The sequence below is a fragment of the Theropithecus gelada genome, chromosome 11 (genome assembly GCF_003255815.1).
Source record: "Theropithecus gelada isolate Dixy chromosome 11, Tgel_1.0, whole genome shotgun sequence".
Taxonomy (NCBI): Eukaryota; Metazoa; Chordata; class Mammalia; order Primates; family Cercopithecidae; genus Theropithecus; species Theropithecus gelada.
In genome coordinates this window covers 55,444,263-55,470,771 of record NC_037679.1, presented here as the reverse complement: position 1 = coordinate 55,470,771, position 26,509 = coordinate 55,444,263, and the positions used below count along the sequence as shown (strand labels likewise).

The 26,509-nt window shown below is 44.9% G+C and overlaps 1 protein-coding gene across 2 annotated transcripts in view; it reads right to left on the bottom strand.

Moving 5' to 3' along the window:
- ELK3 (ELK3, ETS transcription factor) overlaps positions 1 to 23,233 on the bottom strand; it is a 78,747-nt gene extending 55,514 nt beyond the window's left edge. For both annotated transcript variants that reach the window (XM_025402952.1, XM_025402951.1), the window contains exon 1: positions 22,913 to 23,233. The gene's annotated coding sequence lies outside the window, so the exon portion shown is untranslated. The remainder of the gene's footprint in view (positions 1 to 22,912) is intronic.
- Between the last annotated feature and the right edge of the window lie 3,276 nt (positions 23,234 to 26,509).

The window sequence follows — 26,509 nt, the reverse complement described above, 5'->3', positions numbered from 1 at the left end:
TCCAGAATGCAGTTTTTCACTGAAGCATAATTCTTTTCCTTTCAACTACGTCTCACTCTGTTACCCAGGGTGGAGTGCAGTGGCACCATCTTGGCTCACTGCAGCCTCAGCCTCCTGGGGTCAAACAATCCTCCCATCTCTACCTCCCAAGTAGCTTGGGCTACAGGTATGCACCACCATGCCCTGCTAATTTTTTAATTTTTTGTGGAAATGGTCTCACTATGCTGCTCAGGAGTCTCCAGTTCCTGGCCTGAGGCAACCCTCCTGTCTCAGCCTCTCAAAGTGCTGGGATTACAGGCATGAGCCATCGCATCGAGCTGCATATCTATTTTTTATAACTCAAAGCAAGTGCCAGTGAAGCACTTACGTCTATTTGGAAGGTAAGCTCAGATTCCGGCATCCGACTCTCTGGGTTTAACTGCAAAGACTCGTCCTGTCTGGCTGCGGGACTTTGGGGAAGTTAGTTAACCTTTCTGTGCCTCAGTATCCTCATAGGTAAAACGGGACTGACACGATCAAAGTATCTCCCTTACAGGGTTGGTGTAAGAGTTACAGAAGTTACTAATGATGCACTTAAACTACACCTGGAGCAGAGTGAGCGCTATTTAAATGTTAACTACGATTACCTGTTAGGCTACAGGGACTCCTCTTAACAGAGCTGGCAGTGGAGTCACGTGGCCTTCACCAGGCTGGAAGGCATTATGTAGATACTGCATCCACCTGGGCTCTTCGTCCAGGAGGCAATGAGCCCCACACAGGCACTGAAATCCAGGAGACTCTTCAGCCACATGGCGACTGTGGTTTATAAGGTGACTTGGAGTATGCTTCTGTTTTGTAGTCTATCATCAAATATGAAAGCACAAAAAATCTAAATGCTTGCAGAAAACTCAGATCCCGGAGTACAGATTCTCTGACTCCAGCTTAAGAAACACTGGTTTAAATGCTGACCCTGAGGCCTCCAGGCTGTGTGACCTCAGGAAAGAGGGTCCTTGGGGCTCTCACCTTCCCTGGGGGACACTCTGCTCCCATCTATGTGGCTTCTGTGGAGCAGGAACGGAGAGTTGTTGGGTCAAAGAGGGAAAAAAGAGAAATGTTCTAAATGACAAGCCAAGGGATGATGATGACACTGCTCGTGGCCGCTGAGATAGGGCCCACAGGAGGACATTCACGGGCCAGTCAGGGCAAAAGACACAGAGTAGAGAGGCGTGGAGGGCCGAGAGTAAAGCGCTTGACCTCTGGCACAGAGGGGAGGGACATTTTTGCAGACTCTGAGTGATTGTTTTCTGCCCTTATTCTGTTTTCAGCTTTTTGCACTTAAAGAATGCAGTTATGAAAATAGTTTGGAGGCCACGCGTGGTAGCTCACGCCTGTAATCCCTGCACTTTGAGAGGCCGAGGTGGGTGGATTGCTTGAGCCCAGGAATTCGAGACCAGCCTGAGCAAGAGTGAGACCCCATCTCTACAAAAAATACAAAAATTAGGTGTGTGTGCTGGTGCGCGCCTGTCCACCCAGCTACTCTAGAGGCTGAGGTGAGAGGATTGCCTAAGCCTGGGAAGTAGAGGCTGCAGCGAGCTGTGATTGCACCACTGCACTCCAGCCTGGGTGACAGAGCAAGACCTTCTCTCTTTAAAAAAAAAAAAAAAGTTTTATGTCCCTCTTTAGTCTTTCCAATTTTTTTTTTTAACTTTGATTCATTCTTTAATCCGACGGAGCCTCAAAGAGAAAGACGCTATTGACAGAAATAATGATCATTCTCATTACGCCGTGCCCGCCTCCGCCTACGTGAGAGCTGTCAGGTCACATGACACGATCCCAGCTTCAGGTGTCCCAGCTCCCCCTGCCTCTGTCCCCCAAAGCTACTGGCCTGTTCTTGGAGGCTGATCTCCTTCCTGTCGGCCACAAGGTGGCGCCAGACGTCTTAATGTGAGTAGGAGCCGCACAGACTCCTTATGCAAAGTATGAGGTTTTTGCCTCCATTCTTAGAAGTCGAAATGCCCACTTATTTGTTCTTCTTTCTACTGATGGCAACCTAACACTTCCCTTTGCATGTTCCTTGTTTCATTTTTACTGAGGTGGGAGTTGAAGGGGCAGAATTAGCTTTGATTTTCTTAAGTTTCTATGTGGTGGGAACTAAACAAACAAGGCAATTAAAAAAAAAAAAGGCAATAAGAGCCCAAGAAAAGGAGAAAAACTTCTGGGTAAGGAATAAACAAAGTAGGTGCTCATGAGGTACACGTCTTTTTTCGTTTGTTAAGCTTTGCATGGTTAGAGAAATGAAGATGGATTTGAACACTTCTTCTGGAAAATTCTGGTGGGTTCAACTCCTCTGCCAGTATCTGCTATGCGTTTCCATGTCATGATGTTATCATTGTCTAAGACAAAGGGTAGAAGCCATTTCGTTATAGAAAATGAACCCTGTACTTTAGTCAAAGCACTGGAAGACAACATTTTATATTATTGGGGATCTGCAGTAACTCAGCACAGAGTAGTATAGGTATTAAGTAAATAAGGATAATATTTGGGGGAAAAAACCAACTTATACAAGTTCTGAAGTCTTTTTTATTATTTCTGTGAGTTGGAAGACTATTAAATTTTATTTTCAAAGGACATTTAAATTATTTTAATCATTATCATTGTGTATAAAAAAGGGATGAGGCCAACTTCATGTCTCCCAAGCTTTTCATTTATTAAAAAGTATTTGTCTTCTGTGAATATCTACAAATTGTCCATTTTAAAAAGGGTAAACAAAAGTAGGTATTGCTCACCTATTTATTTACCCTTTACAGTCTGCAGTGGTTTTTGTTGTTTTATGGAGTTTTTTTTTTTTTTTTGAGACGGAGTCTTGCTCTGTCGCCCAGGCTGGAGCACAGTGGTGTGATCTCAGCTCACTGCAAGCTCCGCCTCCCAGGTTCAAGTGATTCTCGTGCCTCAGCCTCCTGAGTAGCTGGGATTACAGGAGTGCGCCACTGCATCCAGCCCATTTTGGTATTTTTAGTAGAGACAGGGTTTCACCATGTTGGCCTGGGTGGTCTCAAACTCCTGACCTCAGGTGATCCGTCCGCCTTAGCCTCCCAAAGTGCTGGGATTACAAGCATAAGCCACCGCGCCCGGCCCAGTCTGCAATGTTTTTTAAATAACTCTTCCATCGGCCGGGCGCGGTGGCTCAAGCCTGTAATCCCAGCACTTTGGGAGGCCGAGACGGGCGGATCACGAGGTCAGGAGATCGAGACCATCCTGGCGAACACGGTGAAACCCCGTCTCTACTAAAAAATACAAAAAACTAGCCGGGCGAGGTGGCGGGCACCTGTGGTCCCAGCTACTCGGGAGGCTGAGGCAGGAGAATGGCGTAAGCCCGGGAGGCGGAGCTTGCAGTGAGCCGAGATCGCGCCACTGCACTCCAGCCTGGGCGACAGAGCGAGACTCCATCTCAAAAAAAAAAAAAAAATAACTCTTCCATCTTGGGAAAGAGAAAGGCTGCTGGGATTACATGCCTGTACATGTTATATCTAGCACAATGCAAGGATTACTGGGTTTTTAATGAATGGATTACATGCCTGTAATCCCAGCACTTTGGGAGACCGAGGAGGGAGGACAGTTTGTGCCTAGGAGTTCAAGACCAGCCTGGGCAACATGGTGAGACCCCATCCCTACAAAAAATACAAAAATTAGCTGGATGTGGTAGTCTAATCAGGTACACACACCTGTAGTCCTAGCTACTTGGGGAGCTGAGGCAGGAGGATCACTGAAGCCCAGGAGTTTGAGGCTACAGTGGGCCGTGATCGCATCGCTGCACTCCAGCCTGGGCAACACAGTGGGAACCTGTCTGAAAAAAAAGAGAGAGAGAGAGATTTTTCAGATGAAATCACTGACAACCACTGAAATAACAACATATGCAATTTACTGTGTGTAAATTACCCCTCTTTCCTTCTGAAACTATGCCGTCTCTGGCTAAATTAGAAGTAACTCAATTGGTTTGTCAGTGACTTTTATATGGGTGAGTTTTCTTTGGAAAAGTAAATGATGGCTTCGTTAACTCCGGCTGAGAAAATGGCTTACAACCATTCTACTTCCTCCCACATAATTCACCGCACCCCACCCCACCACCATACAATCCAGCCCCATGTTATCCTACATTCTCAGAGTGGGCCCACACTAAGACAGAAAAGGGCCTATTTCCATCTGAGGCTGCCTCCTGTGGGTACCTCTTGATCCCTAACTTAACATTCCAAAACTTTGTAAGATGCCTGGTACAGAGTTTGTTCTTTCTGGGCTTAGAGAAGAAGAGGTGGTCAATCTGCAGGGTAAAGAAATAACTGGTTGTCCCAGAAGCACACCCTATTTCTCTGTACCACAAAGTAGCAAGGCAATTTAAATGAGATGGTGTGTGGAAAAAGCATGGCACCGCGCCAAAGGCGTATCTATGTTTTAAACCTTCAACAAGGTTTCTATGCCCCCTTCATATATGCCTTATATGAAGCCTTCCACAACACATAAACAGCTATTTATTTTTAGCCATAATTTCACTTGCATTACCCAGCACTTCCAGCACAGCCCCTGACAAACAATAGGTACTCAATAAAAAAGGTGTGTAATGAATCACAATTTCTTTGGATCTCAATTTCTCTAAGATGGGTATTGTAAGATCTGACTTCACAGACTCTTCCAAAATGAGCTAACAAGCCTAGACAAAATAATTGTATTTTGCTTCCCCCTCCCTGACCCCCGGGAGAAAGATGAACTCCCTCCCTTCTCCAGTGTCGTCTTCACTGTCTTGAGTCCTGTATCCCGCCGCGTGGCTCACCAGGTAGCAACACAGAGTGTGCACTGTGTAGTCTTCAACACACACACGTCTTCATTTAATCTCTTCTTTGAAAACATCAGACAAAAATTTTATTGGGTGGTTAAAGGAACATAAGCCTCCTAGATCAAAGCAGCCAACTGGTCACCCGGCCTTCCCAAATTGAGGCTGTCGTTCATGAGAGCTGCTTGGTTAACCACATCCACCTCCCCCTATATCAACATCCCCAGGAAACAGATTTAGAAGTCCTGGGAACTGCAGGGAAAATCTTTTCAGGTAACCCACTGTATTAAAACAGCAGACCATGTCTTGAAAGATGAGTGGGGCTATAAAAACCAGAGGTTCCTACAACCTGCGATAGTCCCTAGGCCCCCTTAGAGTCTCACATGGAAGGACAGGCTCTGCTGACAATGCTTTTTCTTTAAACAGATGGGCTGTTCCTTCCCAGACATTTTTGGACTAAAACCTGAACATTCACTTTCTTTGCAATTGTTTTTGTTGCCTGTGTTGTTTGCATTCTCTTAATTCTGGCTTGAAGCACGTCCCACAGTTCTCATACTTGGTAACGTTCAGCTTCCTCTTCTGCAGGTTGCAGGCAGGAAACTGGAAAATGGGCCACAGGAAACCTGGCCTCCTACATCTGTCCCACTTTGTCACTGCAGCTCTGGTTTCATTTTGTCTTGTGTTTTAGCTCTGTTTTAACCTTCAGCACTGCAGCCCAACTCTGCCTTCTGAAACAACACTGAGGTTCTTATCGCCCAAGAAAACTCAGAATTTTTGTTCCTCCCCAAAATAATTAACCCTGTGAATTCAACAGGGAAAAAATGCTAAGCAGATTCTCCTAAATAGTAGTCATTTGGATCAGAGAAGTGATTCATTAGATGTAATAAAGCTATTAATAAATCCACAATGAAAATTAAAGATTATTTCATAATACTGGACACAGCAAAAGTTTTTATTCTGTATTTCCTGTGATTAAGGTCAATGGAAAAGCACAAGTTATTTTAGGTAAATATGATTACGAGTGGTCCAAGGCTGCCTCATGAATTTTAACTTGCTGGGTTTTGATAAATAACATACAAAAATAAGCTACAATCATGTTTCATTATAAATATCACATCGTGATATATTTCAAGTTGTTTCATAATATCACAACTACTAAGTTGAACTATAAGAAATTATTGTTTTTGTAGATCAAAACTAGTCAAATACCAGCAATCTCATATATTCAACCTAAAATATATTCACATACATAAAACTGATCTCACACACACACACACACACACACACACACACACACACAATCACATCCCCAGGGCAGTTTCCTCTTCACATATTTGGTCCATGGACCTTTTTGAGAATCTAAAATTCTCTAGGAAAAAGATATATTTATACAAAATATACATAATTTCACCAGGATTTATAAAACTAACTTATAAATTTCAAATTAAGAACAGTGTTCTAAGAAAACGTTAGCTATTAATATATCCTCCACCACCAGCAATACTGAGATCCCATGGAATTCTCAAGAACAGCGCTCACAGCTAAAGAAATCCATTACTTCATTAAATAGGAGCTTTTCTTTTTAGTCCAATTAAATCTGATGACCACACTTACTATGTACCAGGCATTGTGCTGAGGGCTTCATACATGCTGTCTAAATTTAATACTCTCAGTTGGCTATGCCCATGAGGAACTATGACTTCGAAAGGTAAAATAAGACGCTCATGGCCACACAGGTAAAATGGGCCAACAGAGCCTCATATCCAGGGGCATCTGGTTCCAAAGTCCAGGTTCTTAATCAACGCACATATGCCCCCAGTAGAGGCTTCATTTCTCATATGCACACTTCACTGCTGCTAAGGGAAACGTCTCATTGTAATTTGTGGGAAATACATTCCCACTAGGAATCAAATCAGGACATTTCCTTGTTCATTGCTGGTGTTGCCTCATCTGCGTCTCCAGCTGCACCAGTTGGGTTCTGTTTCAAGAAAGAATCTTTGAATGCACCCCATCCACCATTTTGTGAACCACTGCCCTCCTTTCAAAGATCTGTATCATGGTTTAAATAGGTTCCAGGTTCACCCAACACTAAATATTAAGCAAGGGTGGCTCTTGATACAAGCGGGACGTTGAGAAGCTCTGTGTTCTGGAAGTCGGTGCCTCCTGGACCTCCCACTCGCTGTGTGTGTGTGCAGGACGATGGAACAGGATGAAAGTCAGAGGAAACAGAAGTGAGCTAGCCTGGCCCGAGAGGGGCCCCAAACACACATGCACCTCACATCACGAAACGAATCATGAGAAGCACTTCAAGTGTGAATAGGGATAGGCTGGAATCCCAGGGACCTGTGCATGACAGTATCTGGCAAGGTCCCTAGCACCCAGCAGGGCCTCCAAAACTTTCCTTTACAAAGAAACACCTCTAGGGAAGCCCTGTTTCAGGGTCTAAGAAAGCAGTGTTCAGGATTTCATGGAGGACACAACATGTCCTGAAAAAACCAGGCTGTTCCGCCGTCAGTGATACTAAGATTTTGCGATCTTTCAGTTCGAGCTTTAAATTAATGAGCTCCCTAATCCCCAGTGAGCATCTGGCCCCCCGACCCCCATACTACTTTTGATTCTTATGTTTCAGAGGCCTTCGCTTGAATGGAAAATCTTTTATGCAAATGTCTGTACTATGAATATCAATACGATTCAATCCTGCACACAAGAGAAAAAAGCTGGAGGTCAAAATATACAAATTCTCATTGCAGCCAAGACCTTAAAAAGTTGTCCGATCTTCTGTGCCTTGGTCAAAGGTAGGAAAAAAAAAAAAAGGAGAAGAGTCATGTGAGCTACAGCAGGGATGTTAACTTCTGTATTTCAACTTTCTCTGTAGAAGAGGCAAAGTCAGTCTCATTTCTCTCCTTTATCTGCTATCAAACTAAAAGACGTCTTAAAAGTATTTGAAAGTAAAAATATATAATCCTTTTGATCAATACATTGTATAAATGATCTTTAAAATAAGGGTGGAACAATGTATTCAGCTTTAAAGACAGCTTTGACAGAAGTATTTTCTTAAATCTATGGTTGTCAATGTAAGAAAATGTTTATTTACTTAAAGATGGCTTTACAAAAATCAAAATAAAGGAAATCTTACAGACCACTTCCACTAGAATGAAACCCTAATCTTTCTGATAAACTTGAAAGCTTTTCTGTGCTAAAGAAGAAGCTGATGAAAGTCGAAATTATTTACCCAGTGCAATGAGAACATTTTTGCATGGATACAAAATGATGGCGGTTTTTCCACATCCAGAAACTGAAACATTTCCTGCCAGAGCATCCTCCAAACTCTTCTATTGTGTTGAAACTGTAAAATCTTTCTAAATCAGGACTTCCTCCTATTATGCTTTAGAGGCGTCTTTCTGGGAAGGGTAGATCCAAGGCAAAAGGTAGGAATTCCTGCAGCACCACCCAGTGGAAACATTACAAAAAAAAAAAAAGGCAAGATAAAATATGTTTAATAAAAGAAAATCTCATGTGTTAACTCCTCACTCAAACTCTGGACACCACTCTTTTTGCATCGATGGCAACCTGCAATCTGTTGTGCTTACAAACAGCCTTTAACATCACGTCTGCCCTGTGTTTTGCACGTGTGCACACACACCGCGCCACGGCAGGGTCAGGAAGGATGGTGCACCCCTGGGGAGGAAGGGGTCCCAGGTGGGGTCAGGTGTGGGCTGTGACATCACCCCTTCCTCTCAGAAGGATCCCCAAGGGATCCTGGGAACCGGGAAGTCTGCACAGCTGTGCTGGGCACCCCAGTCCTGATGCAGCAATGAGTGTTTCCTGGCAGAGGGGTGCCCAACCATCTGTGCACCTTCCCCTTACCCTGGCCCAGCTGCACCTGGCCCGAGCCACCTCCAACATCTGCACAGCCATTCTACCTCCCTGGTTCTGTCCTGGAGAGAGTTGCAGAGCCTCTTCCTCCCCTCACAGCTCCTTTCTCCAGTCCCTGCAAAACTCCCTCCGGTGTGAGCATGATTTTGGCTCCCCTGACCTACCAAGGCCACAGTGCATCTCATAGCCTCCTCGGAGGTCATTTAAATCTGGTTGTACTTAATTTACTGCCTCCATCAAAACTCGTCTCTCTTCACCAGTGCCTGCTTCTCACAATGCATGACCCATCAGGCTATAATTTTCTTGGGAACTGGATGAAGCAACAAGAACCCTTGACCCTCTCCCTTCCAGCCCCTTCACAGAAAGCCCTGGCAGTGGCCTGGAGCAGAGGCGCCATTGCACGCTCTTCTCGGGAAAATTTTGGGAACTTTCTTGTCTTCTCTATAGAACTTAAAATGACAAAGTAAACTCAATCATTTCTGGATGGTTAAGTCACTAAAAAAAATTGCCCTCTGGCTGGGCGCGGTGGCTCACGCCTGTAATCCCAGCTATTTGGGAGGCCGAGGTGGGTGGATCACCTGAGGTCAGGAGTTCGAGACCAGCCTGGTCAACATGGCGAAACCCCGTCTCTATTGAAAATACAAAACTTAGGCGGGAGTGGTGGCGGGCGCCTATAATCCCAACTACTAGGAGGCTGAGGCAGGAGAATCGCTTGAAGCTGGGAGGTGGAGGTTACAGTGAGCCAAGATCACGCCACTGCACTCTAACCTGGCAACAAAGCGAGACTCTGTCTCAAAAAAAAACAAAAAAACAAAAAAAAAACTGCCCTTTAACATCAGCCTACCTGGAAAAGTTAACCTTTCTCCCTTTCTAGAGTAAATCCACTGAAACCATTTTTAATCCCTCTTTTAAATGGTACACAGATATGGCAAAGGATAACAGTTGGCTGAGCTAGACACTGTTTAGAGTATATGATCAGCATTAACACTTTACAGTGTAACATATTTGAATTGCTGATAATTTATTATGCAAAGGGTTCATTGTAGTATATACATCTTTTCTTTCTTTTTCTGAAGTTTAACATTTGCCAAAACATGTCAGGGTTTAGTTGGCTAATACTGACATGACCCAGTCTTTGGTCCTACTCTATATAGTATTCTTGCAAAATGGTTATGAGTTGCTGGTATTTATGACCGAGGGATCACCATCAACATCTTTAGAGGTTTTTGAGAAGCACAAAGAGCTACCTTACAGAGGTGGTTCCTGAAGCAAGGAACCGGTTAGTTTCACTGTTTTTCCTTCGTGCTCTTCTCAACAAAACGCTTTCATGGTTTAGGAAATGCAAATTCCAGGCATAAACATTTATACATAAATCTGGTATGGTAATACATTCGCTTTGGAAGAGAACTATAAAAAACAGTGACTCTGCAGTCTTCAAAATATCATCACCTGCTCATGTGGTGGACATGTGTGGGGATTTCAGCTGCGTCTGAAGTCACGAAGGTAGTCACTAGCCCTTTAATAGCTTTACCCTCCCCATATGCATATGTCTTGCTCACATTTTTGTACAACGGACATCAAGTCAAGCTGCGTATGATGGTTATGGTGCCAAATGCAGAGGACACCTAAGTATGTAGGACCTCTAATAAAATTGTTTTTAACAGGAAGTAAAAATACAGTGGTGTTAAGGTAAAAGTGCAGGCACAGAGCTCTCACCTCCCATTCACTGTCTGTTTAAACCAAGCCCAACTTGTAGACAAACAACTGTAAGTGGAACACACTTTAAAACAGCTTGGTGTTCCTGGTGGGTACTGTTATTTCCAAAACTTACAAAAATAAGACAGTGACTGATTTCAAAACTTAATAGTCTTCTCATAATGCCTCACATTTAAAACAGATTTTTAAATTAACCGTCAAGATGCACTGAATAAATGAGGAAAATAACATTAAAACTGTCACTGAGGGGCAGACCAACCGTTCATTCATTCACGTCCAGGGAATGGTGTTAGGCAAAGACCACCAAAAGCATCTGATGGAAGAGACTGGCTATTGGTGGGCATTAGCATCAAACATCAATCTGTACCCCAAAGCATCCTTGCTGCCCTTAATTCCCACGCGGGCATCTACCATCCACTGGCTTGGGCAGTCCCTTTTTGAAATGTCATACACAACTTATTACTCTATCTGCTCTTCCAATAACTCTTCAGCGTGAATATATTAACTGTACAAAATCACAGCCAGATCCTGCTTTAGAGGATCTTTTTTTCCCTTGTGAAAGAAAATCGTGGCTCACGCCTGTCATCCCTGTACTTTGGGAGGCCAAGGTTGGCAGATCACGAGGTGAGGAGTTCGAGACCAGCCTGGTCAACATGGTGAAACCCTGTCTCTACTAAAAATACAAAAGTTAGCCTGGCATGGTGGCACACACCTATAGTCCCAGCTGCTCAGGAGGCTTAGGCAGGAGAATCGCTTTAACCTGGGAGGCGGAGGTTGTGGTGAGCTGAGATCACGCCACTGCACTCCAGCCTGGGCAACGGAGTGAGACTCCATCTCAAAAAAAAAGAGAAAGAAAGAAAGAAAAGAAAGGAAAGAAAAGAAAGAAAGCAAGAAAGAAAATAAATTGCCCTTTCATTAGGTAAAACACTTGAATCATTTGGTGCATGTCTGATTTTCTCCATCAAGGTCTAAAAGTTTCTCCTTTCTGAAAGACAAACTACTAGGCTTTAATATTTAGGTTTAAAAAAAACACACAAAGGATGTGGCAGAGGCTGAAGGAAGATGTCGCTCTTGTGGTTCAGCTCTGATTGAAATCAAAGCAGGACAACGAGCTTATCTGAGAGCTGTGAGCCCCAATCCTTTGAAAATTCACAGTACACTTGAGTCATCTGATTCAAGATGTCTTCAAACAGCATATAGTTTTGTCATTAAAGTAATACACTTTAAGAAGACTTTAACACTCTTCAGATGACTTCATTTGTCACCAATGCAGCATTGAGAATTAAAGGTACAGCAACTAAAGGGGTGAATTAAGTGAGGGCAGAAACGCCGAGTGGCTGACGGGCTCTTCTGTTTTTGCCTCAACTATCTAAGATGAAGTCAGTCCATCTATGGGCATTTTACACTGGGCTATGCAGGCAGCAAAGATACGACAACATCTCTCTGCCCAGAGTTGAATCAGTTCTAACCCTCACTCGGGCGTCACCTGGAGCATTTCGAGACATTTGTGCTAAACTGCTTTTTCAAAAAAGAAAAGAAGGGCTGGGTGTAGTGGCTCAAGCCTGTAATCCCAGTGGATTACCCAGGGGAGGCTGAGGTGGGAAGATCACTTGAGCCCAGGAGTTTGAGGCTGCCGTGGGCTATGATTGCACCACTGCACTCTGGCCTGGGTGACAGAGCAAGATGCTGTCTCTAAAAGAAAAAAAGAAAAGAAACCATCCAATGCCCTCTGGTCTAAATGATCAGTAGCTGGGGCTTGAAAAAAACGTACATAAATGTTAGCAGAAATAAATACCCTCCCAATGCTCATGAATTCTAATTGCCAGAGGGTTTCAAGATCATACAAGGAAACTGAGGTACTGCACCTCACACACAGTCCTAAAGATAATACTAAATGGTTTGGTCCCTTCTCTGTATGTTCATAATGGGATGTGCTGAGATGATCAGGAATCTATGCTTTCTTCTTTCCTGCAAATTCTGTAATAAATCCAGGTTCTCTCCTGACCTCTCATTGGGAAACAATGATTCTTCAAGGGTGGAGACGGTTAGTAAACATTCACTTATGCTCCTACCCTCTGCACAGAACCAGGGCTTCCATCCTACATGGAAGTGACTCTGCAAAGAGGAGCAGCACCAACTGAAGTCACCTATTGTCCCATTCTCTCAGAAGCAGACCTCCCTCTTGCAGCCTACATCTCTAAAGGCGCGTACATACTCCTCACCTTCCAGGGCGTAGGCCTTTCATCTGTGAATCAACTCCAACAAGGATATGCATCTGAGCCTCTAAAGGCCAGCCTTCCAAACTCCAGTAAGGGGACGAAGAGGGGAAGTGACATTTCCAGCTCAATGAGCATTAACCAGAGAAATATTCTTCACTTTTAGTGTTAGGGAATCATTCTAACATTTACACCTCCTTTTCTTGCGTAATAGAATAGTATGATCTTCCTGAGCCTCAGGATCATTAACCCTGAGGATGACAACAACCTACAGGTGCACGCAGAGGAGAACTCCTACTGTTGATTCCTGCAGTTACCCCAGAATAGATTTCGGGCTTATTTTGATGTTGCTGCTGCTGTTGTTGTTGTTGATGTAATTTCTCTATTCTGACAATTAAGTGCAAGGAGAAAAATCTCCTTAATCATACATTCTGCTTAATCAAGGTTTGACTATCAACAAATTGCTCCTTGGCAAAACCCAGCTGAAATGTATTAGGAGACCTAGTCCTCTTCCACCAAAAACAGTTTAGGTATTTAGTCATTCAAGTCTTCATAATCAGATAAGCAGAATCTTTCGTTATTTCCAAACTCAATCAGAAACATCATTAATTTCAAAAAGGTACAGATGGAAGCTACACACACAGGTTTTAGTGTAAGTAAAGAAGGACCTTTAACTGTGGATCTTACAGGATTAAAAACTGGTTATCCAAGGGAACTACGAAAACTTGATCAAGTGAAGTCTTTAATAAAGGACTAATGATGGTTGCTCTACAACGATTAATTCTATATTAAAAAAACTTTACACTGACAGTCTTTCCATATATCCTATCCCATAAATTACTGTTAACCGACCACTCTCAGTATTGATATCAACAATAGGGCCAAACCTTGTCCTCCAGGATACTAACGAATTAACCTCATTTCTATACATCTACTTTTCTTGCAAGTCTAAACAAAAAGTATGGGAAGTGGCATAGAGGAGCTTTTTGGCTGTCTTTATGAGTTTTCTTTTGGAGACATAATCTCACTCTGTTGCCCACGCTGGAGTGTAACGGCACAATCTCGGCTCACTGCAAGCTTCACCTCCCAGGTTCAAGCGATTCTCCTGCCTCAGCCTCCCAAGTAGCTAGGAGTACAGGCGTGCACCACAACCCTCAGCTAGTTTTTGTATTTTTAGTAGAGATGGGTTTTCACCATGTTGGCCAGGCTGGTATTGAACTTCTAACCTGCCCGCCTCAGCCTCCCAAAGCGCTGGGATTGCAGATGTGACCCACCACACCCAGCCTGTCTTTATGGTATAACCAAGAGATCTGCCTGTTATTAATCCAAGTAACTCATTGTCTAGGAAAGAGATGGACATATGCATAGCAACAAAGGGCTTTATCAAGTCCAAGGGCAAAACAAGGTAGGGCTATACTGACAAGCTCCCCGCAACACACACACCCCTGCTTCAGATTATTTTTAATTCATTGAGTGCCAGGTATTGTATAAAGTGCTGAGATAATACAAAGGATGAGAAAAACTGAAGCAGGCCCAGAGGGAGCTTACAGACTGATGGCACCGCAGACATGCAGCACATGACACAGACATGCGCAGGCATCCCCCAATATCCAAACCAAACGGGGCCAAAGTTTCGGACAGTAACTTCAGATCGTGAGGGATGCCATGCTATCACATCTATTTGGTTTCTGGGTTATGGAGAAAATAGCATTAATGAACAATGAGGGGCACCAGCCCTATCTTCAGAAAGATGTCTCTAAAACTGTCTAGTTCCTGGCCAGGCACAGTGGCTCATGCCTATAATCCCAGCACTTTGGGAGGCCAAGGCGGGTGGATCACAAGGTCAGGAGTTCGAGACCAGCCTGGCCAGTATGGTGAAACCCCATCTCTACTAAAAATACCAAAATTAGCCAGGCGTGGTAGCGTGTGCCTGTAGTCCCAGCTACTTGGGAGGCTGAGGCAGAAGAATCACTTGACCCCAAGAGGCAGAGGTTGCGGTGAGCCGGGATCATGCCACTGCACTCCAGCCTGGGTGACAGAGCGAGACTCCATCTCATGTTCCTGTGTTTGAATGACAAGAATTTGGAGAGAGAGAATTCGGGTAATGAAGAAACCTGTAAATAAAGCCTGTGGCGGCCAGGCATGGCGGCTCACATTTGTAATCCCAGCACTTTGGGAGGCCAAGGCAGGCGGATTACCTGAGGTCAGGAGTTCGAGACCAGCCTGGCCAACATGGCGAAACCCTATCTCTAATAAAAACACAAAAATTAGCCAGGTGTGGTGGCACAAGCCTGTAATTCCAGCTACTTGGGAGGCTGAGACAGGAGACTCTCTTGAACCCACATGGCGGAGGTTGCAGTGAGCCAAGATGGTGCCACTACACTCCAGCCTGGGTGACAGACCAAGACTCCATCTCTCAAAAAAAAAAAAAAAAAAAAAAAAAGCTTGTGGTAAGGGCTCTGAAGGCCAGGAGCAGATGACTAAGGGAGATCTACTCTAGGTGGCAGGAAAGGCTTCCCCAGGAAAAGATGGTGGAGCTGAGTGTGAACTAAAGGACATCTACAAATTGGTTAGGCGTGGAGTCTGAAAAATTGAGGGGTCAGGGGAAAATTCCCTGTCAGCATTGACAAAGACCCAGTGGACAGAGGGCAGAGGGCACCCTAAGCATTTGAGGAACTGAGGTAAAGCCAGTTTGGCTGGCCCAAATCACATCTTGCAGCTTGAGTTAGGGGTTTTCGTCTTTATCCTAAGCTGATGCCACTAGAAGATTTTTCAGTAGAAGAGTGACCTGGTCAGATCTGCGTTTTGAAAGGATTGTTCTAGCTCCTAGGGAGAGAAGGGATCAGAGGGGGTGCAAGGGAATGTGAAAACCCTCAAGATACAGCAGTGGGGGCAGACAGCACTTTCAGACTATCAGAAGGAAGGAGGAGGAATTTAACCAGGTGACCAAACTCTTATCTGGTGCTACAGAGCACCCAACTCAGACAGTCAGTGATGTCCCCAAGAATGAGGTGGCTGTGGGTCATTAGAAATCAGTGCTGCCTGTTACAAACCTCAAAAGACTAGGAGGAAAGGAAGCATGGCAGCTAACATTGGCCTTCCACTGGAGTGTTCCTTATTCAATAAGGGGTGAAAATGGAATTCAAGGGGAAACTTATGGGGAGCCCCTTTTTCCACCACAAAACAGCTGTTTACATTTCTGCATATGACTGTAAGTTAGGTATTTGGAGATGACAGCAAAAATTCATATCACACTTTCACAACTCTTGGAAGAAGAACTCAAGTTCTTTCCTCTAAATATAGTAGTACACGAATAGGGTTTCTGACTTCAAAGGGATTATCTCAGCTTCTTCACTTCAATCCCCCTTTTTTAAAAAAAAAAAAAAAAACAGGGTTTTACTCTGTTACCCAGGCTGGAGTGTAGTGGCACAATCACGGTTCACTGCAGCCCTGACCTCCCGGGTAGCTGGGACTACTGGCAAGCGCCACCACATCCAGCTAATTTTTGGCAGACACGGGGTCTCATTATGTTGCCCAGGCTGGTCTCAAACTCCTGGGCTCAAGTGATCTGCCTGCTTCAGCCTCCCAAAATGCTGGGATGACACATGTGAGCCACTGCACGCAGCCTCTGCTTCAACCACTTTACCATCAGGCTAAAGAAACTGAGGTCTGGGAAGATTAACTAATATCCTCTCATCCCAATTAGTCTTAAGGTAACACATATTACTTTTGGTTAAATCTTTTGCGGATATTAGGTAATGTAGAAAGGATTTTTCTTTTTCCTTTTACTGTATGATGAGGAAATCTATACATTCTGATTTATTTTTAACCAAGCAGGTTAAATAAAATACCACAATATTTTATCAAGGTATTCTGAAGTTTAAGAATCTATATGGTAGAATCATGAAATTGCCATAATGGAATTTTGCAAATAGCCAGGGATAATGAGACCCCATTTCCACAAAAAATAAAAAAATTAGCCAGAGGCCAGGCTCACTCCTATAATCCCAGCCCTTTGGAGGCTGAGGCAGGCAGATCACTTGAGGCCAGGAGTTTGGGACCAACCTGGCCAATATGGCAAAACCCTGTCTCTACTAAAAACACAAAAATTAGCCAGGCATGGTGGCACGTGACTGTAATACCAGCTACTCAGGAAGCTGAGGCATGAGAACTGCTTAAACTCAGGAGGTGGACGTTGCAGTGAGCCCAGCTCGCACCACTGCACTCCAGCCTGGGCAACAGAGCCAGACACTGTCTCAAAAAAAAAAAAAAATTAGCCAGGTGTGGTGGTGCACAACTGCAGTCCTATCTGCTTGGGAGACTGGGGCAGGAGGATCACCTGAGCCCAGGAGTTTGAGGCTGCACTGAGCTATGACAGTGCCACTGCACTCCAGCCTGCGTGACGGAACCAGGCTCTGTCTCTAAATACATAAGCCAAAAAACACTTGGGTATATGGAAATATTGTCTCTTTGAGCAGGGTTACATGTATGTATACAATAGCCATTAAGATCTGTGCATTTTAATATATGTAAATCATACTGTAACTTAAAGAAAAAAGAGAGGGGAAGATACCAAGAGCCTCGTTTTCTTTATTCTATTGCTTGGAGTACAGGGGCCCTAGCTTCACCAGTCTTAAGAGGAGGTCTCCAACAGGAGGAGTAAGTCCTCATGTTCTACAGCACTGCAGGATGACTATAATACAGTTCCAGTTAGCTACAAGGAAGATAATGAATGTTCCCAACACAAATAAGTCATAAACATTTGAGATGATGGATCTAATTACCTTGATCTAATTACTACACATTATACATATATAAAAAATCACTATGTACCCCATAAATATGTATTTATTAAATATCAATTTTAAAAAGTAAAATAAAAAGAGAAGCTATCCAGATAAGTGTTTTATACCTATCTCATCACTCCCACATTACACATGGATATTCAGAAATTGTTCTTAGTCATAGAAACTTTACACATGGATATTCAGAAATTGTTCTTAGTTATAGAAACTTTAAGCATACTTACTATGTGCTTTAGATCCTTGTTTTAGAGTGTGCAAGTAAATTCATTTCAGTCTAATTCAAATTAGAATACAGCAACATAACATCATCTAAATTTCTTCAAAAATATACAAGTAAATTTCTCAGCCATGTTATAAAGTACTCTTATATAATTCCTAGAAAAATGTAGTAATTACTTTCCAGGAAATGTAAATTAATACATAGCAATAAAGTAGTCAATGACTTTATTCCTAGTGGGAATTCAAACCAAATCACAATTTATTGAAATGACTAGTTCAAAGTTTATTTTAAAAATGCTGACATGTATGTAAATCTCCAGTAATGGATGAAAGGCCATTTTTATTTTGGTTTCAGGCAGGAACCATGGGGAGTTGAATTTCTGCATACAATAGTTATTTAAAAGACTGAGTGATCTACCATTTTTGAAGACATTTAGAATTTCACAGGTTACACACGCGCGCGCGCGCGCGCGCGCACACACACACACACACACACACACACACAGAGCTAATTTTATTTACTGGGGCTGCTCTGTAAGTGGCAAAACTAGAGTTTTCATGGTCTCACTGCCATGTTTCAATCCAAAGGCTGAATGACCTAATTCAAAGTGGCTATGAACAGCAGTAATCTTGAGCTAAAAATCAATTTAAAACACCAACTTCAAAGTTTGGACACTCCACTGATAGAAAATGAAACAGTAATAGGAGTCACTAAAGCGTACAAATGACACCTTCCTCTCCCTTCGTAGTTGGATAATTTCAAAGTATATTTTCAGTTTAACCTGGTTTCTCTTCTTTCATCATTTAACATTCTATTTTGATGTGTAGTGCCCTGTACTTCCTGTTACTACATCTTGATATTCTACTGCAAATCATGACTCATCCTTAAATCACAGAGAAACTCATCAAAATCCAGAATTTCACAGCACATAGGAACTCAGTCTTTCAAGAGGGCAGCATTCTTAGAACATTACTTGAACCACAGAGGACAAAAAAACACTGAACGAGTCCATGAAGAAATTATGGCAATCCATGGTTGAGCCAACACATTTATTAGATCAATAAATAGAAGCTCTATGTGATCATTTCAGTCTCAGTACTAATTATTAAAATGTGTTAAGTGATAGTTAAGTGAAAAAAGTTATAAAACAGTAAGTACAGTGTGCTTTCAATTAAAAATGGTATGTGCATGTGTGGATATACATAGACACACATGCATTTTTTTAAAACTGGACAATTACACATCAAAATGTAAACAGTGGAATTATGGGAGATGTCTATTTTTTTCATTGCAGTTTTCTGTATCTTTGTAAGGCAATTCACATTAATATTTTTTACAACAAGAAAAAAAAACAACCAACCTTTAGAAGATACTATTTTGCTAGCATGGTCTCAAAGTATGTTAAAAGTCGATTTATACAAGCAAAGAGAAATTAAAGATAACTAAGACATAAAAAACTTTCGCCTGAAACATACAAGAAAATCTGACAAAAATGGAGTCCCCTTCCCCTCTCACCTGTATATTTATGTACAGAACCTTAGGAAAGGGTCAGAAAACAGTCATCTGGGCTCTACAGCCAGAACAAAGCCAGAATAGACAGCCAGCCCATTTCTTTGAATCTTTAATGAGACAGCTGGTACAGTGGTTCACACCTGTAATCCCAGCTACTGCGGAGGCTGAGGTGGGAGGATCACTTGAGCCCAGGAGGGCAAGGCCAGCCCTGGCAATATAAACAATTAAAAAAATAAAGTTTCATGAGAAGTCCAGGTCTGGGAAACACGGAGATGACTGAGTCATTCCTTAGGACTGGAAGGGAACAAAACTAACAATTAGTAAGCAGCAACTCACCCTCAGTGAAAAAAGACTCTATTCCAGGAAGTCACATTCTTGGATAGTTTTCTATGAAATGTTTTGGGTTGTCATCAGGTCATGTTTTGCAACATTTCACAGCACCATATTGGTCTTCTGAATCAGATATATGAATATAATTAGGTACCATAGAACACACAAAATCCAGTATCTGACAGCTAAGAAGGGAATATTGTAATTTACATACACTGCCTGGAAGTCCTTTAAGACCAATTTCAGGAAAAGATTCAAGCTCCAAAAAGTTACTACAAATTTTAATATATGACCTCAGAGTTACATGTACTGTATATTAGCACTTTTGACTTATTTAATGTTTTATACAAGAAAAAGAGGAGGTCTTTAATAAATGTTTAGGTAACTTCAAAACTCAAACGGAGCTGACAAATCACTGCTCTCCCCTATCTGGACTACTGCCATTCTGGTCTCAACAGCATTGGTACCAAGTGCATGAAGATGCTATACTTGCGGAGTTTCAGAGACGGCCTAATTCAGGACATAAAGGGTACACCATCACAATGTCACCATCCGTATGTCACTCTATTATTGCATGTTACTGACCAAAAAGAGAAAGAGAAAATTCGTGAATGCTATGTTATGTATGCGGCCCCAAAAGTAGAGCTGATGACTTTTCAATGTCCTATTTGTTGACTGAAAGCGTGTTAAAGAGCTTTCATCATCTTCATCATCATTAAATAAGATTTTTCTCAATCCACTATAGAAATGTTGGGCCAAAAAATTCTTTCTTGTGCACTGTTGACTGGTTAGCAGCATCTCTGGCCTCTACCCTCTAGAAGCCAGTGCACCTCCTTAGTTATAACAAACAAAAACGTATCCAGACATTGCCAAACGTCTCCCGGGAGGTAAAATTACTCTTGAGAACCATTGACATAAATGAACCTATGTGTCCCAAATAATTACTTACAAGGAGGAATTCTAAATACTTCCTTTTTTATTTAAAGGAAATGTACTCTGGAGAGTTTACAATCTCCATTCTTAAGGAACTCTCACGCAAAATATATGAGATCTTGTAAGTCTTTTTTCTTATCTGTTATAAGTTTTGTTAGCCTACTCACAGCTTTCAATGCTACAATTTATTGAGCACCTACTCTGTGACAGGCATAGCATTAGGGACATCCTGTACTCATGTCCACTGACTCATACCCCAGTCAGGCTGTTTGGGCTGTTTGGGCTGTTTTTAGGACACACTTTGCCACCGTAAAAGAACTGCCAACACCTTAAAAGCAACATGTCTTTGTCAATAAAGGGGCCCCATCGTTCCAATCAGGTTCCTTTTGACCCTTTTTAGTAATTCCACACATTTCTAGGCAACATTTACATTTTTTTTTAAACTTTTTTTTTTTTTTAAGAGAGCAGAAGGCCTTTGCTATATTTGGTATAGAAAGACCATCACTTTTCAAACTCAGAGGGGTTTGTAGGCAGGATCATTACTGGAAACTCTAAGAACACTTATGGACAGTCTCCTTAACTGCCTGACCCATGTGCCCTCCTAACACAATTTGTAATTTTATCATCCTCATAAACTGAAACTCCTAACTGACCTTTTCCAAATAAATGGGTGCCATGGCGAGAGAGAAAGAAAAAGAGATCAGACAGTATTTTGTAAGGCTCACAAGTGGATTTCAGCTCATGAATAGATGCCTGGAATATGCCCCACCCCCTCCCACCCCCAAAGACAGCACAGATGGAGAATATGGGTGTGTGTTGAGCTGCTTCTCTCCCCCTACCCCTCAACACACAGACACACGCGGGAAAGAAAAACCTGCAAATCTGAAATCCAAAATGGCCAAAGTGACTTCAAAGTTTTCAAGACATGTCCTGAAAAAGCTCGTTGGGCTGCTGCACCCCTAAGTAAATAAAGCCGTAACTTGTCTCGTTCCCCAGCGCCGGGCTTCCAGGCTGACAGTGGCTGCACAAAACCCCTCCTGTGCCGAGCAGCGGAAACTCCTAATGAGATTAGTTGGTGTGTGTGCAGACATTACTTAGCAATGACTAAGGGGGCTCTCTCTTCCTGCAGCAGCCAGTGGAAAATTCAAGGAACTTTTTCCCCCTGCAGCAGCAGAATCCCTTTAACCCTCTCCCCAGCCAACTCCAAAAACAACTCAGCCTCCCCCTTCCCCGCCACCCCCAGGCTGGAGGACTGGGGTGGGGGGAGTTAAAGACCGGCCAGGGGCTTTCAAAGGAGGGAGGGTGGGAGGGGGCTGGCGGGGAAGGGGCGGGGGACCCCTCGAACACTACAAAGGAAACTGTAAAAGGCACAAATACATAAACCTGAGAAGGAGCAAACCACAGTTTCTTTGTGAGCTCCTCTAGTGAGTCATTTTCAAGATGCTGTCTGCTGCCAGTTTCAAAGCGGAAGCGCATGGCAATTAGTCTTGCCGTTTCCAGACAAGCCAGAAACTCTCCCGACACTCGTTTTTTTTTTTTTTTTTTTTTCTAAAAAGCCCCTTTTGCAGTTTCTGAAATAACATTTCTTGCTTCCACCTCCACCCGCCGCCTAACTGCAGCTTGTCCCTAGGATGATTCGGTTCAGAAAAGATAACAAAACCGAGACCTTTTATTTTTGCGTTTTAACTACTCCAAAATCTTAATCCCTCCTCCCCAAAAGTTACAGTAGCGTCACAGGCCAACAATAAGTTCGAAAGTAAAGAGGGATGGAGCGTGGAAGGAGCCCCAAGATCATTTCTTGCCCGGTCCTTCTCCAAAACCGTGCCCAGTAAAGACGCCGGCTTTTAAATGTCCGACTGGGCGTGCGCCTGGGGCGGTGACCTGGGCGGGGGTCACCTGCCAAGCGAGAGTGGACGCAGCCCCCAGCCCCACACCTTCGCGACTCATGCCCTCCACCGCCCTCTCCATCCCTGTCTTCCTCCCTGGATCCGAGCACCGGTGCCCTTTGCCCACTCGAGGGGAACCTGACTGAGGTCCCAGTTGGAAGGTCAGCGGTGGTCCAGCCTCCAGGCACTCTGCCTGCTCCGGCCACGGTTCTTCCCAGGGACCCTAAGTCTCGCCTTCCCCCGCTCCCCGCGCTGCCTGCAGCGGGGCCCTGGGCAAGCTCTCAGGGTTGTACGCCCGGCGCCCCTTCCTCTGGGCTCGCAGCGCAGCCCCAGGGAGGTGAGCCGCGGGCGCAGGGTCCCCGCAGCCCCGGGCCCGGCGCGAGCTCGGGCTACAGCGGTGGCAGCGACGCGGGCGCAGGAGCATCCCCGGCGCCCCCTCCCCGCGGCCGGCCCTCCCGTGCGGACGCACCCCCACCCCCACCCCGGCCGGCAGCCCACTCCGCGGCGCCCCCCGCCCCACCCCCATCGCGCCCAAGAAAAGAAAGAAAAAAAGAAAACTCCACCAAAGAAACTTTGTAAGTGTCCGAGCAACAGGCAGAAGAAGCCCTGCTACCTACCCAGATGTAGGGGAGTCTTCTTCGGGGGGAATTTCTAGGAGGACCCGGGCGAAAGCCCCCGACTTTCCATGCTGACAGGCGTCTGCAGACGGTCTGTGGCTCTTGTAATGAGATCCTGATTTTTCCCCCTTTTTTTCTTTCTCTCGCTCCTCTTTTTTTTTCCCCTCTGGTGTGTGTGAGAGCAGGAAGTTGGAGCAGTCAGGCCGAGCCGGCTCACTTCCTTTACTGCATTATTCCCCAGGCGGTGTGCAGTCTGTGTAAACAGGCTTTTCCGCCCCGCGCCGCGCGCCCCGGCCGCGGCTGTGCGCCGGGGCTGGCCGCCCAGGCCCGCGCCTCCCCCGCCGCCCCGGCCCCGCGCGCGCCCCGCACCGCCCCCACCCGCCCCGCTTCCTGCGCGGCCACCCCGGGGAGGAGCCTCCGACCCGCGGCGACTCAGCGCGGCCGCAGCCCCTCCCCACGGGGAGGGGGGTCCGCCCGCAACCCGCAGAAGCCGCCGAGCTTCCCCCGATGCCGGGGATCCCTCCTCACCTCTCCCCCTGGGGGTCGAGCGCGCGGGGCACCACGGCGGGGTCGTGCTCTGCGCAGTTGGCCCGGGAGGGGCGTCCCGAGGTGGGGAGGTGGCTGGACTCGCTGTTTCCCATCCGCCGGGATGGAAGAGTTGGGGGGCAGAGGGGAGTGGGGTTCAGGGTTTGGTTGCGCTGGGCAAAGGACTGCTTTTACTGTGGGTGAGGGCACAGTTTCCGTCTGGGGTTGGAGATGGACACCGTTCCTGTCTGGGTTTTCAATGTTTTAAAAGGCAGCCCTCGTGCTAGCTCCAGCCTGTAATCCCAGCACTTTGGGAGACCGAGGCGGGTGGATCACCTGAGGTCAGGAGTTCGAGACCAGCCTGGCCAACATGGTGAACCCCTGTCTCTACTAAAAATACCAAAAAAAAAAAAAAAATCAGCCTGTTGTAGTGGTGGGTCCCTATAACACCCCTCGGGAGGCTGGGTGAGAGAATCACTTGAACCTAGGAGGCAGAGGTTGCAGTGGGCCAAGATCGCCCCATTGCACTCCAGCATGGGTAACAAGAGGGAAACTCGGTCTCAAAAAAAAAAAAAAAAAAAAGGCCGCCCCCCGGGGGGGGGGGGGGGGGGGGGGGGGGGGGGGGTCTGTGGGGAAAGGATAAGGAACCACAACACTGGAAGCCATGGAAATAACCAGTGCCCGCAGGGCCAGAGACTGAGGCTTGAAGGGAGGCTGTGTGGTCTCAGGACTGGTCTCCACACCTCCACATCCCTCAAGGAGGTCCCACCTCTGAGGGCTCAGGCCAGGCTGATAGGAGAGCCCACCCATTGCCCCCACAAGGTGGGGAGGATGCCTGTTGAAGAGCCCCTCCCTTCCCAGGCCTGCGCCTCACTACTCAGGCTCCAGAACCTTACATTCCCATGCCGCCACTTAGCAGCCCAGACCCCTGGTTTTTAAACTTGACCCGAGGGGCTTGTTAAACCACTGGTGGCTGGGCCTCTCCTGGAGTCCCAGATTCAGTAGGTCTGGGGTGGTTCCCAGCCCCGGCTAATGTCAGAATCACCTGGGGAGTGTTTTGACACTCTCCAGCGATATAATCAACCCAGGCCAGTTAAGTCAGATTCTCTGGGGGCTGAGCGTGAGTCCTTTCAAAAGGCCCACATTCTAAGAGTTCCTCCACTACATTTGTTTCTATTTTTGCAATCTCTCCTGAAAAGATTATTTGTTTACAAATTTCTCACTGCGATCAACTGTGAGCTTCTAAAGGGCACCGGGTGTGTTTTACTGATTAGTTTCACATCCCAGCTCCAAGTGCCTATCTGAACACACAGGTGATAGGAATTTCCTTCGGACATTTGCTTCAGGGCTCATGTGGGTAGTCCACTGGAAGGATGGGAGAATGCCCTCCAGACCTCTGAGAAGGAGTGGGAAACCTGTGGGGTGTAGGGTGGGGGCATGGTAGGAGAGTGGGGCAGAAGGAGAAGATATGGAAAAGAGGGCTGCTTATCAATGCCTGATTTCCCACAGCTAATTTTCCACTTTGGGTATTATCCTTTTAATCCCCAGTCGTCGTCTTCTGTCACTCAGCAGAGCACCTACAGTGTCCCTATATGATCCAGCTGTTGGACTGAGAGAATGTAAACTTATTATCCTCAGGGGAAAAAAAAAATCCACACAGTTAAGAACTCATGTTGCTTTGCTTTAGGAAGTATACGCCTGAAAGAAACTGGTCTGAAAAGGCTATGTTCTATATGATTCCAAACTATATGACGTTTTGTAAAAGGCAAAACTATGGAGATAGTAAAAAAGATCAGTGGTTGTCAGGGGTTAGCAGGAGGAGCACAGAGGGCAAGGAAACTACTACTCGGTATGATACTATAACGTTGGACACATTTGTTAAAACCCACAGAATGTACAACACCAAGAATGAACTCTAATGTAAACCATGGACCTTGGGTGATAATGATGTGTCAATGTAGATTCAATTACAACAAAGGTACCACTCTGGTGGGGGATGTTGATGATTGGGGAAGTTGTGCATGTGTCAGGGCAGGAGGTATATGGGAAACCGCTGTACCTCCTACTCAGTTTTGTTGTCAGTCTAAAATCACTTTAGGGCCGGGCGTGGTGGCTCATGCCTGTAATCCCAACACTTTGGGAGGCTGAGGTGGGTGGATCACCTGAGGTCAGGGGTTCGAGACCAGCCTGGTCAACATGGTGAAACCCCATCTCTACTAATAATATAAAAATTAGCTGGGTGTGGTGGTGTGTGCCTGTAATCCCAGCTACTCAGGAGGCTGAGGCACGAGAATTGCTTGAACCCAGGAGGTGGAGTTTGCAGTGAGCCAAGATCAAGCCACTGTACTCCAGCCTGGGTGACAGAGTGAAATTGTGTCTCAAAAAAATAATAAAATAAAATCACTTAAAAAAATAGTGAAAAATAGTCTAAGGGACAGGTGTGGTGATATTACTCTCACCTCTAATACCAGCTACTCAGGAGGCCAAGGCAGGAGGATCGCTTGAGCACAAGAGTTCATACTCCAGCCTGGGCAACAGAGTGAGACCCTGTTTCTTTCTCTCTCTCTTTTTTTTTTTTTTTTTTTTTTTTTTGAGACAGAGTCTTACTCTGTCGCCCAGGCTGGAGCGCAATGGTGTGATATCTGCTCACCGAAACCTCTGCCTCCTGGGTTTAAGCAATTCTCCTGCCTCAGCCTCCTGAGTAGCTGGGATTACAGATGCGTGCCACCATGTCTGGCTAATTTTTGTATTTTTAGTAGAGATGGGGTTTCACCATGTTGGTCAGGCTGGTCTCAAACTCCTGACATCGTGATCTGCCCACCTCGGCCTCCCAAAGTGCTGGGATTACAGGTGTGAGCCACCGTGCCCAATCAACCCTGTTTCTTAAAAAAATAAAAAATACACACACATGCACATATGAAGTATATGAAGTCTGTTTTTTAAAAAAAGTATATTCAAAGCCAAACTTAAGTATATTTTAATTCAGTGATTTTTATGCTTTTATTTTTGCACAACAAATCTTTGTAGAATCCTAACATGTAAGGGAGCATGTTTTTGTCAACCAGTTTTATT